This window comes from Liolophura sinensis, chromosome 8 (genome assembly GCF_032854445.1).
Source record: "Liolophura sinensis isolate JHLJ2023 chromosome 8, CUHK_Ljap_v2, whole genome shotgun sequence".
In the NCBI taxonomy this organism is placed as follows: Eukaryota; Metazoa; Mollusca; class Polyplacophora; order Chitonida; family Chitonidae; genus Liolophura; species Liolophura sinensis.
This window is the reverse complement of record NC_088302.1, coordinates 1173603-1185524: the sequence shown is the minus strand read 5'-3', so window position 1 is coordinate 1185524 and position 11922 is coordinate 1173603. Positions and strand designations below refer to the sequence as shown.

General features: G+C 43.6%; 1 protein-coding gene across 1 annotated transcript in view; it reads left to right on the top strand.

Annotated features, from left to right (window-relative positions):
- The first annotated feature begins 10807 nt into the window (after nt 1-10807).
- LOC135472849 (proton channel OtopLc-like) overlaps nt 10808-11922 on the top strand; it is a 36816-nt gene continuing 35701 nt past the window's right edge. Inside the window, exon 1 of the mRNA XM_064752552.1 lies at nt 10808-10917. The gene's annotated coding sequence lies outside the window, so the exon portion shown is untranslated. The remainder of the gene's footprint in view (nt 10918-11922) is intronic.

Genomic DNA, 11922 nt, shown 5'->3' with positions numbered 1-11922 from the left:
GTGGGGGGGGGGGGGGGGGGGAGGCTCTGTGGCCCAGTTGGTTAGCTCGCTAGCGCAGCCTAATGACCCAGGAGTCTCTCACCAATGCTTTTGCTGTGAGTTCAATTCCAGCTCATGCTGGCTTGTTCTCCGGCCCTATGTGGGAAGGTCTGCCAGCAACCTGCTGATGGTCGTGGGTTTCCCCCGGACTGTGCCCGGTTTCCGTCCACCATAATGCTTACCGCCGTCGTATAAGTGAAATATTCTTGAGTACGGCGTAAAACACCAATGGAAAAAAAAAAGCCTCTCCAGACCCGTTTTCAACAACACGGGCTACGTAGGCCTATAGCACTATACATTATACTTGTACTTGGTATCGGGTGCACAACGGTGGTTTCACCCCACAATCTATACAAAATGTGCCTAATTTACCTTCCAATAGGTATAAGATACAACATCCACGAGGAGGACAGTGGCTAATTTACCTTCCTAAAGGTATAAAGTACAACATCCACGAGGAGCACGGTGGCTAATTTATCTTCCTGCAGGTATAAGGTACAACATCCACGAGGAGCACGGTGGCTAGTTTACCTTCCTATAGGTATAAGGTACAACATTCATGAGGAGGAGGGTGGCTAATTTACCTTCCTGCAGGTATAAAGTACAACATCCACGAGCAGGACGATGGCTGATTTACCTTCCTGCAGGTATAAAGTACAACATCTACGAGGAGGACGGTGGCTAATTTACCTTCCTGCAGGTATAAAGTACAACATCCACGAGGAGGACGGTGACTAGTTTACCTTCCTATAGGTATCAGGTAGAACATCCACGAGGAGGACGGTGGCTACTTTACCTTCCTGCAGGTATAAAGTACAACATCCATGAGGAGGACGGTGGTTAGTTTACCTTACTACTGGTATAAAGTACAACATCCACGAGGAGGACGGTTGCTAATTTACCTTCCTGCAGGTATAAGGTACAACATCCACGAGGCGGACGGTGGCTAGTTTACCTCCGTGTAGGTATAAGGTACAACATCCACGAGCAGGACGGTGGCTAATTTACCTTCCGGCAGGTATAAAGTACAACATCCATGAGGAGGACGGTGGCTAATTAACCTTCCTACAGGTATAAGGTACAACATCCACGAGGAGGATGGTGGCTAATTTACCTTCCTGCAGGTATAAAGTACAACATCCATGAGGAGAACGGTGGCTAATTTACCTCCGTGTAGGTATAAGGTACAACATCCACGAGGAGGACGGTGGCTAATTTACCATCCTATAGGTATAAGATACAACATCCACGAGGAGGACGGTGGCTAGTTTACCTCCGTGTAGGTATAAGGTACAACAGCCACGAGCAGGACGGTGGCTAATTAACCTCCCTGCAGGTATAAAGTACAACGTCCACGAGGAGGACGGTGGCTAGTTTACCTTCCTGCAGGTATAAGGTACAACATCCACGAGGAGGACGGTGGCTAATTTACCTTCCTGCAGGTATAAAGTACAACATCCATGTGGTTGACGGTAGCTAATTTTACCTTTCTGCAGGTGTAAGGTACAACATCCACAGGGAGGGCGGTGGCTAATTTACCTTCCTGCAGGTATGAAGTACAACATCCACGAGGAGGACGGTGGCTAATTTTCCTCCGTGTAGGTATAAGGTACAACATCCTTGAGGCGGACGGTAGCTAGTTTACCTTTCTGCAGGTATAAAGTACAACATCCACGAGGTGGACGGTGGCTAATTTTACCTTCCTGCAGGTATAAGGTACAACATCCATGAGGAGGACGGTGGCTAATTTACCTTCCTGCAGGTATAGGGTACAACATCCACGAGGCGGATGGTGGCTGGTTTATCTTCCTGCAGGTATAAAGTACAACATCCACGAGGAGGACGGTGGCTGATTTACGTTCCTGCAGGTATAAAGTACAACATCCACGAGGAGGACGGTGGCTGATTTACGTTCCTGCAGGTATAAAGTACAACATCCACGAGGAGGAAGGTGGCTAGTTTACCTTCAAGCAGGTATAAGGTACAACATCCACGAGGAGGACGGTAGCTGATTAACCTCCCTGCAGGTATAAGGTACAACATCCACGAGGAGGACATTGGCTAGTTTACCTTCCTACAGGTATAAGATACAACATCCACGAGGAAAACAGTGGCTAATTTACCTTCCTGTAGGTATAAGGTACAACATCCACGAGGCGGGTGATGGCTAGTTTGCCTTCCTTCTTGTATATAGTACAACATCCTTGAGGAGGACGGTAGCTAATTTACCTTCCTATAGGTATAAGGTACAACATCTACGAGGAAGACGGTGGCTAATTTACCTTCCTGCAGATATAAGGCGAAGATTCTGTCAAACGGAACATTCATTGTTGCACACGGCACTAAGTGAAGAATTAAGAGCACAATGTTTAATCAGCAGTACTGAGTCGTAACTGGCATGCTGTGTACGTAAATGATAGATGACTGATGGGTTGACTGTGTGTATTTTATATCATTGTTATCATTGTATCATGACTGTAGGCCTTGTACATATAGCATACACCTATAATGTATTTTCCATTCCACCTCCACCTTGTTTACACAAGTACAGAATCTTAGAATGTACAAGAGAGTTTATACACTAATGAACTTGCCAAGGGTACTGCAGCATATATATTGAAGCGCAACTTTTGTCCGTACATTCCAGTAAAGCGTTCTTCAGTTAATAATAGTCTTTCTGTAAAGGTTTTTGCAAAACGGATGAATACAATTCTGTAACCATTTTTAGGGAAGGGAACTTGTTTCTGTTTGCAAACTCTCCAGGGGAGGTGGGTTATGGCACTGCTCAAGGGCTCCTTAAAATACATATATTAAAACTAGAATGTGGAAGTTGACTTCTTCATTCAATTGGCGGTCACTGGATTTCTCATATTGGATGATTCGTGGATAATATTCTAAGGTACTGTGAATCCTTTCTCATATACGTACATGTCGAGAAAGGCAAACTGGGTTTATCCTCGTTAATGTTGGGCTTTACTCATCTGCGGGGGAAAAGGATGGTAAATTAGCCATCGTCCTCCTCATGGATGTTGTACTTTATACCTGCAGGAAGGTAAATTAGCTACCGTCTTCCTCGTAGATGTTGTACCTCATTCTTGCAGGAAGGTAAATTAGCCACCGTCTTCCTCGTGGATGTTGTACCTGATACCTGCAGGAAGGTAAACTAGCCACCGTCCGCCTCAAGGATGTTGTACCTTATACGTACAAGGAGGTAAATTAGCCACCGTCCTCCTCGTGGATGTTGTACTTAATACCTGCAGAAAGGTAAAATTAGCCACCGTCCTCCTCGTAGATGTTGTACTTTATACCTGCAGGAAGGTAAACTAGCCACCGTCCGCCTCAAGGATGTTGTACCTTATACGTACAAGGAGGTAAATTAGCCACCGTACGGCTCGTGGATGTTGTACCTTATACCTGCAGGAAGGTAAAACTAGCCACCGTCCTCCTCGTGGATGTTGTACCTTATACCTGTAGGAAGGTAAACTAGCCACCGTCCTCCTCGTGGATGTTGTACCTGATACCTGCAGGAAGGTAAACTAGCCACCGTCCGCCTCAAGGATGTTGTACCTTATACGTACAAGGAGGTAAATTAGCCACCGTCCTCCTCGTGGATGTTGTACTTAATACCTGCAGAAAGGTAAAATTAGCCACCGTCCTCCTCGTAGATGTTGTACTTTATACCTGCAGGAAGGTAAACTAGCCACCGTCCGCCTCAAGGATGTTGTACCTTATACGTACAAGGAGGTAAATTAGCCACCTTACGGCTCGTGGATGTTGTACCTTATACCTGCAGGAAGGTAAAACTAGCCACCGTCCTCCTCGTGGATGTTGTACCTTATACCTGCAGGAAGGTAAACTAGCCACCGTCCTCCTCGTGGATGCTGTATCTTATACGTACAAGGAGGTAAATTAGCCACCGACCGCCTCGTGGATGTTGTACTTTATACCTGCAGGAAGGTAAATTAGCCACCGTCCTCCTCGTGAATGTTGTACCTTATACCTGCAGGAAGGCAAACTAACCACCGTCCTCCTCATGGATGTTGTACCTGATACCCGCAGGAAGGTATATTAGCCACCGTCGGCCTCGTGGATGTTGTACTTTATACCTGCAGGAAGGTAAATTAGCCACTGTCTTCCTCGTGGATGTCGTACCTTATATGTACAAGGAGGTAAATTAGCCATCGTCCTCCTCGTGGATGTTGTACTTTATACCTGCAGGAAGGTAAATTAGCCACCGCCTTCCTCGTGGATGTTGTACCTTATACCTGCAGGAGGGTAAATTAGCCACCGTCCTCCTCGTGGATGTTGTACTTAATACCTGCAGAAAGGTAAAATTAGCCACCGTCCTCCTCGTGGGTGTTGTACCTTATACCTGCAGGAAGGTAAATTAGCCACCGTGCTCCTCGTGGATGTTGTACTTTATACCTTTAGGAAGGTAAATTAGCCACTGTCCTCCTCGTGGATGTTGTACCTTATACCTGCAGGAAGGTAAACTAGCCACCGTCCGCCTCGTGGATGTTGTATTTTATGCCTATAGGAAGGTAAACTACCCACCGTTCTCCTCGTGGATGTTGTACTTTTTACCTGCAGGAAGGTAAATTAGCTACCGTCCTCCTCGTAGATGTTGTACTTTATACCTGCAGGAAGGTAAATTAGCCACCATCCTCTTCGTGGATGTTGTACCTTATACCTGCATGAAGGTAAACTAGTCACCGTCCGCCTCGTGGATGTTGTATTTTATGGCCTATAGGAAGGTAAACTACCCACCGTTCTCCTCGTGGATGCTGTACTTTTTACCTGCAGGAAGGTAAATTAGCCACCGTCCTCCTGCAGGAAGGTAAATTAGCCACCATCCTCTTCGTGGATGTTGTACCTTATACCTGCAGGAAGGTAAATTAGCCACCGTGCTCTTCGTGGATGTTGTACCTTATACCTGCATGAAGGTAAACTAGCCACCGTCCTCCTCGTGGATGTTGTACCTGATACCTGCAGGAGGGTAAATTAGCCACCGTCCTCCTCGTGGATGTTGTACCTTATACCTACAGGAAGGTAAACTAGCCATCGTCCTCCTCGAGGATGTTGTACCTTATATGTACAAGGAGGTAAATCAGCCACCGTCCTACTCGTGGATGTTGTACCTTATACCTGCAGGCTGGTTAATTAGCCATCGTCCTCCTCGTGTATAGATGCCGAGGGAAAACCACCGTCCTGCACCCAATCCCAAGTACATGTATAATGTATAGTCCTATAGGCCTATGTAGCTTGTGTCGAGAAAACGGGTCTGGATCGAGAGGCCGTGGGCTGTTGTATCCTAAGCATATAGAATACTTTGTCGTATTCATCATCTATCGTGGATAGTTGGATAATTTGGAGAAGCGCTGTAAATAAAATTTAAGTTAATGGTACGAGATATACAGTGATATAATCCGTATGTCTATTATGTGAACACAAATGTGTAACTACATCCCACTACTTTGCATTTCGCGCCATATGTTTGGTCATGCGCTCTATACCGTCTTCCTGATGGATGTCCTGTCTGCTGGTAGATGTACTTCCGGTTCCCTTGTGGATGTAGGCTGACGAGTGCTGTTGGATATAGGCGTATATAAATATACAGGCCTACGGTCTCGTACCTTGCCTAGTTATTTGTAAACGAACAAGTTACATGTTCCGGTCTGCTCATGGATGTCCGTTCTCTTCGTGGACGTTCTACTCATGGATGTAGGCTGCCCAGTTTTACTCTGTACGGTCTGTCGGAGTAGCCTCCCTTAGACCAATCTTTTGAGTCAGTGAATTTCCGCCAAGCTCCACACCTTAGCGGCCCAAGATGTTGGATTCTACGTTTTCATTTATTTTGAAAAGATAATATAATAATAATAAATAAATTGCAATTGCGAAAATAATAATAACAGCATCATTATATGTAGTAAAATTATGAACATTGAGTTACTGCCATGTCATATATTTAAGAAATAATGTTCACGTTAGGGTAGTCTAACGGTAGTTTTACATCAAATCGATGTGGAGGACTGAGAAAATTTGTAAACTTTTCCACATCGATTTGATCTAAAACTACCGTTAGACTACCCTGACGAGAACATTATTTCTATTCTATTACCTTGGTAGCAGCAAAATGTTTTCGTAATTATAACAAAAACGACAGTGCGGTATAGATTAACAGCTAAAAACGCCCCCACTTTCCCTGACACGTTGTTTTCGTCCAACCGAACGTTCCAAAGGGGCGTGACCTAATTCTGGACGAAACCATGATGTGTTTTACAGGGGGTGTTAAAATGCGATGCTAAATAATACGGGCGTGCTTCACGACTAGGATAGAATAATAAAAAGAATACGTTTGTTTCTCGAAAACAATTAAGACTATAAAATATAGCACTATAAAGTAAAACATTTGCAGGGTTGCTTTTATATTTCAGCTAAGACGATGTTATCAGGGTAGGCTTCGGTGAGACCGGCACGGTGTCAGACAGCGACCACACTGACGGTGAGCAGGGGAGGTCGCTCGTTGCTGGCAGCGAGATTTCGGGCAGATCAAAAGTTTTCCCAAACTCTGTCTAACGAGCTAAAGGAGCTGGAAACCTCTGGCATCAGCAAAACGACAACAAAAGTGGGGAGCTCAACTGTTTAAACGTAATTAAAGTTTGAGTTAAGTACGAAAAAAAAATAATTGAAACACACAAAATTAGGTTAACAATAGTTTGATACTGAATTTTATTTGGTTTACTTGTGTAAATGCTTTGTGGTCGTGTTGTATTCTGTATCAAATTCATAAACACTGGGCAACGAATGTTGAAATAATGGAACACTTCAGTTCACATTTCAATCCAATATTAATTTCTCAACAAATGTTGATAAATAACAAAACAATAACAATATCATAAATATGTGTTTATGCTTATTATAAGTAAGCAAGTGAATATATTATAATTTATATGTTGAAGGTATCATGGGGATTTAAATGACAGTTTAAATTTGTAATGACGCAATCTGTACAAAGTTATAGGTACATTAAACCAGCGCCGTGCACATGTTTCACTCAGTGCGCCGTACCAGTTACGTAAAATATACACGTCACACTCATGCATAAAGGTCACATGATGTACCAAATTTGAAGATCTGGGTCAACGGCAATATATATTGGCGGCAGTCAGTGAGTAAAACATGAGTAAATGGACTGAACATTGTGAAAAAACCCCAAAAAACAACAGTTTAACTAGGATAAACATCAGACAAGGATTGGGAGTTGAAAAAGACGATCTGCAGCCAGTCCGCTATCCAGAGGATGTGAAGTCGATGTGAACTCTGCTGTTATTTATTGCTGCATTGTTGAACAGCCCTCCAAGACTTTGAGGCGTGACTGAAAACTGGGATTTTGCCATTTGGATGGAATTGCTACAGTTACGTGTAGCATTGCAGTCGACAGCGTCGGGCATTTGCACTGGGAGTGGCATAACTGGCATGGGAGTATTTTCACTCAACGGCATTTTCACTTTCAGCATTTTCTGATAACACACTTGAAGCATGCAGGATATTGCTGATTTCACGGCGTTTTGAAACCGACGGTTTGGTGACACAACTCCGTACATTGGATTCATTGCGGTGGCCAGTTACAGATAATAACGTCCATCACAGAAACCCCGGCATCAGCAAGAACTGTGGCTGTCGTAGCCCGTACTGTCGTAGTGATTCGTATACCGGCGGTTAAGTTTTGCATCCCGGGAAATATCAGACATCATGGATCCGATCGTTTTGTGACCCATTGGTTGATTGCCCTACCATGGTTTGTGGTCAACTGGGACGTTTAGGAGAGGCCGCTGAAAGAAATACTCGCAGGAAGAATTATCAGGTCCGTATGTAAAAAAAAAAAAATTTCGTGAAACCATTATATCTCTTATTGTGTAGCATTCAAACGTCCCAATGGGCTTTAAATTATCTGTAACCTGATACTTTTCTTCTTTAAAATAAACGTTCGCTCCGACAGAAAAAATAGCCATTTTGTTTCTTTGTTTATATTTGTCGTCTGCTTTATTCAATGTAAACAACAACCTCTATCCACCTACAATAGACCCGTCCAGAAGTCAAACGCTTCTGTCTCGTGATGGGGGGTATCTAATGACGTAGATAATGTGCACTTGGCATAGAGCCAAGCAGTGCGTTGTATGTAATAAAAAGAAATCGAAGGGTAATAGAATACTCAATATGCCCCATTGTAGGACATGATTATATACTGGTAAGCACAAATTAGTAGACTATGACTTATACATATCATGATGATTATAGATCACACAGTTCTGAAACTCAATCCGGAATATAGCTGTGGTGGTTCAATCTGTCATTCAATGGCAGGCAAGGTAATGAAGCAAAAACGCTAAAATTAAGGGAATAGCAATATTATAAATCCAAAACAAATTTGTGAAAAATAAAAAGGCAACAGGTATGATGGAAATACAAATGGTGGACAATTACAAAGTTATTAATAAGGTTATATAAATATGCATATGTTCCACAGCACCATGCTGAGATACTGTAGGGTTTGTCTCAAAATAGTCTGGATTTTCCCCGGACTCTTCTTGGTTTCTTCCTATTATAATGCTGTCCGCCATCATGTATAAGTGAAATATTTTGACCTTATTTTAGCCATCATAATGAATGAAATCATATAAAATAAAAATAATAAAAAAAATTTATTGGATGAATAAATTAATAAATGTCCTTTTCCCGCCTTGTGTTATGGCTACATCAGTCTTCAGTGAAGTCAACGCGGCAGACAGTGAGTATGCCTAAGGGATTCCTTGATACATGCGCATGCCTTCTGCAATAAACCGAGGACGTTTGTAAGTAGGTTGAGACGTGTAAATGGTTTGTCTGTAATTTGCGGACGTGTAAATGATGTGTCTATCGATGCGTTAGAGGACACGTGAAAGATGTGTCTGTCGGTGGGTTAGCGGACGTGTAAATGATGTGTCTGTCGATGCGTTAGCGGACGTGTAAATGATGTGTCGGTCGATGCGTTAGCGGACGTATAAATGATGTGTCTGTCGATGCGTTAGCGGACGTGTAAATGATGTGTCTGTCGGTGCGTTAGCGGACGTGTAAATGATGTGTCTGTCGATAAGTTAGAGAACGTGTAAAGGATGTGTCTGTCGATGCGTTAGCGGACGTGTAAATGATATGTTTGTCGATGCAGTAGGGGACGTGTGAATGATTTGTCTATTGGTGCGTAATGTGACATATGAATGATTTGTCTGTCGATGCGTTAGCGGACGTGTAAATGAAGTGTCTGTCGATGCGTTAGCGGACGTGTAAAGGATGTCTGTCGATGCGTTAGCGGACGTGTAAAGGATGTGTCTGTCGATGCGTTAGAGGACGTGTAAATGATGTGTTTGTCGATGCATTAGGGGAGGTGTGAATGATTTGTCTGTTGGTGTGTAATGTGACATATGAATGATTTGTCTGTCGATGCGTTAGCGGACGTGTAAATGATGTGTCGATTGGTCTGTAAGGTGATATGTGAATAACTTGTCTGTCGATGCGTTAGCGGACGTGTAAATGATGTGTCTGTTGGTCTGTAAGGTGATATGTGAATAACTTGTCTGTCGATGCGTTAGCGGACGTGTAAATGATGTGTCTGTTGATCTGTAAGGTGATATGTGAATAACTTGTATGTCGATGAGTTAAGGGGCCTCCGTGGCTCAGTCGGTTAAAGCGCTAGCGCAGCGTAATGACCCAGGAGTCTCTCACCAATGCGGTCGCTGTGAGTTCAAGTCCAGCTCATGCTGGCTTCCTCTCCGGCCGTACGTAGGAAGGTCTGTCAGCAACCTGCGGATGGTCGTGGGTTTCCCCCGAGGATGTGCCCGGTTTCCACCCACCATAATGCTTACCGCCGTCGTATAAGTGAAATATTCTTGAGTACGGCGTAAAACACCAATCAAAAAAAAAAAAAAAAAAATCAATCGATGAGTTAACGGACGTGTAAATGATGTGTCTGTCGATGCGTTAGCGGACGTGTAAAGGATGTGTCTGTCGATGCGTTAGCGGACGTGTAAAGGATGTGTCTGTTGGTCTGTAAGGTGATATGTGTATAACTTGTATGTCGATGAGTTAACGGACGTGTAAATGATTTGTCTGTGGATGCGATCAGACCTCTGCTGTTGAACGCAAAATGAAAATGTAATGACTGTTCATGAAGAACTCTTTTGTCATGACCCAACCGGGTTTGTGGAACTCAAGTTGGGGATTGTATTACATATACATTTGTGTAGATGGATTATTAAAACATCCCCGTTATCTCCCATGTCAATCAATCGATCAGCCAATCAATCAGTCGATTAATGAGTCAGTCAGTTAATCTGAAATCGCTTCTCTTATATCCAACATGTAGGTCACACCCGTGATCACGCCCACCCATTCACCTAGATGAGTTACTCGTTCTGACCCATGTATTGTTCCCTCGTCGCTAACCCACACATTCATGTTTGCAGCACTGGGAGTGGATGGATAACCTCGTATAGTTCTGAATAAAAACAACAGTTGCTTTCTGTCCCTCAACCACAGGTACATGTACATAAATATCTATATACCCTCAGGCTTACAGAGAGAGAAATTACGGCAAAGCAGGCCGCTGCATTCTGCAGATCTCTAGAATTAGACACCGCAGAACAAACGCCCCTCAACCGTTAGCATTGCTCATCCTCTGGGGTAGGTATCGTGTGACAAGCACGAGTAAGGGGGCAGGCCTGTGGAACTACGGTGGGAAGGGAACGGGCACCGACTACGCCGGGGAAATAGTTACTACATACCTACACGGCAGCTTTATCTTCACAGCTGCACACATTGCCCAAAACACAGGGCCTGTTGTTGGTGAGTACTACCTTGTTTCTTAATTTTTTGCTAGATGCCCTCCAGTTGCATGCCTTATTTTATTTCATTTCCATCGATAGCGTCACGCAGTCCTATCCTTAACTCCGTGAGGGCAATTTGCCCCTGGGTGAGAAGTGTTTAAGGTGGTTGTCAAGAGGGTGAGCTCGTGTTGATACGGTGTGTCTAAACACACGGCGATCCTGTAAGCTGAGCATTCCCATTTGGGCTTTTGTGATGTGAAGGTTCATAGGTCCATCCATACCCGAGAACTCCAACACTTGCCGTACTCAAGGTGTCCAGAGCAAATCCCGACACGTGACCATGGGCAGTAAATATCGCAGGCACACCTCAATAACTGGTACGTTGTACTGGTCACTATTAAATTCTTTGTTTTTATTTTTATGATGTTTTCATTGTGCAACTCAAATGTAGGCCTACTTGTATGACACACCAAAACTCGACGACCTCCAAACGATATGTCTATTTTCTTTCTTAGTGCGAGGTAAAATCCACATTAAACTTCTGTGTCACTCTTGCCGCATCGATTTGCTGTTCATAAAGCATCAGTATTGAAATCCATCCTTCACCTGTGTAGTGATTAAATCCCGGAATAAGCACATAGCTCTGTACTGTAAGTGGTTCACGCAAACTCAGAAAGTGGGTGGAAGAAATGAATTCGGTGTGACCATAACCATTTAATTATTAATATCGTGGTCTTGTTTATCGCCACAAAGTACTCGAGGCTTCATTACTTATACGATGGCGGTGGAGGGAGCCGATGTGCCCGGAATATAAACCAGTTGGCAGTTTCATTGGGAGATTCAGCAGGCGGTCTCCAGCAAACTTCAAGACAATGATATCTGTAAACATTACAATACTATTACTAACGCAGCTGTAAAACAGGTTTTCCCTAATAAACGTTATAATGTCAATCACTGGCACGAACATTTTTGTAAACAAAACCAAACATTATGATTTTTTTTAGTAAAGGTAATTCCACAAGGA